Raw genomic sequence first — 2,773 nt, forward strand, 5'->3', positions numbered from 1 at the left:
TCTGAAGCTTTCAAAAAGAGTAAGTTCTAGGTTTTTTATGTTTTTTGCAACCATCGCATCCTCCCTTCCCCTACAAGCAGGTTTTTGGGGGACAGATACTCCAATTCTTTTTGTTTGGTAATTTTTTCCTGTCAATTTTCATGAAAGCTCTGATGATTCCGTTTGTGGTTGCTCTGAGCAGATGTTGCTAAGAGGTTTCTTCCTGATGTGAAGGTCCCACATATAAATTCAGAACTTTTGATTCTGATTGAGATATGGCATCTTCCACTGTTGTTCTCTTGTTACAATGGTCTCATTTTGTGTGGCATATGTATTGTTGCCTACTAGAATAGTGGGGGTTAAGATTTCTGGCTGTATAAAAGAGGTGTTCAAGCCTTTTCTGATGAACTGCTCTTTCAGCTAATCCATTAAATCTTGGATGATATACGCCCGACACTAGTTTCCAATTCACAGTGCTTCACACCAATAATCAAGATCACCACTTAAAAATTTTTGACCTCTATTAGATACTAAAGACTTTGGATTTCCAATTCTTGCAGAGATTTTACTTTGGTAAATTTTTATGTTCTAGAGAAAAGCTTCTATCCAGCCTTCACCCTTGTCAACTATTACTCAAATTTCTATTGGTCTTCAACATAACCTAATTCCACGTAGAGTTTTTGTCATACGTCGGCTTCTGGCCCCGTAAAAGGTGTTTTTCCCAGATTATGCCTGTTCATTCATCAACTTTTAGTTTCACCAAAAAAATTCCGAATACCTTAGGTAATGCCAGCGGGTCAACAGGATATCATTCTGACTGATCTGATGCTTGCGTTGCATACTTTCCAGGATGTGACTCATGTGCTTATGCAAAAGCCAAGTATGTGAGTTTGCGTGGAGTGAACGTATTGACACCTCTGAAGATGATAACGATGTATAAGGTCATTGCATCTTTCTGTTGTTTGAATCCTTTCTCCATTTCCGAACACTGTTTCGATTTTCTAACTTCAATTTGTTCATTGTGTCCTGAAAGTGTCTCTCTGTTCCAATTCCCGTACTGATTTCTGCTTGGGTCATCAAGTCAGTCTGAGCGAACTAATTGTTGTTGATTGCGAAGCACGTTCGATCGTTGTCAGACTGATCTTCATCAAAATCCAATCTGTTTAATGCATCTGCGGGATATCTGCTGTTCTAGCATGTATAAATTTTCAAATTCGAAGCCCATTAGAGCTATTGCAGCCTTGTTATTGTGACTGATGCTGTTTTTGTGTTTGTGTGGTCTGTCTGTAGGATAAGTCGTCTTGCAAGTAGAGAATGTTTTAATCTGGTGACCTTAAAGACAAAATCCAGTGCTTCCAGCTCTTTGTTTGAGTAGTTTTACTCCACTGGAAACAATGTCCTTGAGACAAATAAAACTGGATGTGATTTTTGTGACACAACCCTCCCAACTGCAATTTCAAGGGAGTCAGTAGTGACTGTGGCTCATTTTTGCAAAATGTAAGGCTGTATAAGATGGTTAGCACTTAATTCACTATTTACGTGTTCAAAGATTTTTTTGTTGCGTCTTGCCCGTGAGATATCTCTATTTTACTTTTCAATCGTTTGCAACATTTTAGATGTTTTCTGAAAATTTAAAAAAGAGTAAGTTCTAGGTTTTCTTGCAACCATTGCATCCTCCCTTCTTTTTTAAACAGGTTTGTGGGAGAAAGATACTCCAATTCCATCTGGTTCTTGACTTTTTTTCGTCAAATTTCGTGAAAGCTCTGATGATTCAGTTTGTGGTTGCTCTGAGTAGATGTTGCTAAGACGTTTTTTCTTGATATGACGGTCCCACAAATAAATTCAGAACTTTTGATTCTGACTGAGATATGGCATCTTCCATTGGTTGTTCTCTTTTTACAATGGTCTCATTTGGTGTGGCATATGTATTGTTGCCTACTAGAATAGTCGGGGTTAAGATTTCTGGCTGTATAAAAGAGGTGTTCAAGCCTTTTCTGATGAACTGCTCTTTCAGCTAATCCATTAAATCTTGGATGATATACGTCCGACACTAGTTTCCAATTCACAGTGCTTCACACCAATAATCACGATCACCACTTAAAAATTTTTGACCTCTATTAGATACTAAAGACTTTGGATTTCCAAATCTTGCAGAGATTTTACTTTGGTAAATTTTTATGTTCTAGAGAAAAGCTTCTATCCAGCCTTCACCCTTGTCAACTATTACTCAAATTTCTATTGGTCTTCAACATAACCTAATTCCACGTAGAGCTGTTTTCATACGTCGGCTTCAGGCCCCGTAAAGGGTGTTTTTCCCAGATTATGCCTGTTCATTCATCAACTTTTAGTTTCACCAAAAAAATTCCGAATACCTTAGGTAATGCCAGCGGGCCAACAGGATATCATTCTGACTGATCTGATGCTTGCGTTGCATGTTTTCCAGGATGTGACTCATGTGCTTATGCAAAAGCCAAGTATGTGAGTTTGCGTGGAGTGAACGTATTGACACCTCTGAAGATGATAACGATGTATAAGGTCATTGCATCTTTCTGTTGTTTGAATCCTTTCTCCATTTCCGAACACTGTTTCCAATTTCCTAACTTCAATTTGTTCATTGTGTCCTGTAAGTGTCTCTCTGTTCCAATTTCCGTACTGATTTCTGCTTGGGTCATCAAGTCAGTCTGAGTGAACTAATTGTTGTTGATTGCGAAGCACATTCGATCGTTGTCAGACTGATCTTCATCAAAATCCAATCTGTTTAATGCATCTGCGGGATATCTGCTGTTCTAGCATG

This window comes from Convolutriloba macropyga, unplaced genomic scaffold (genome assembly GCF_964194025.1).
Source record: "Convolutriloba macropyga unplaced genomic scaffold, txConMacr16.3 SCAFFOLD_3883, whole genome shotgun sequence".
Classification (NCBI taxonomy): Eukaryota; Metazoa; Xenacoelomorpha; order Acoela; family Convolutidae; genus Convolutriloba; species Convolutriloba macropyga.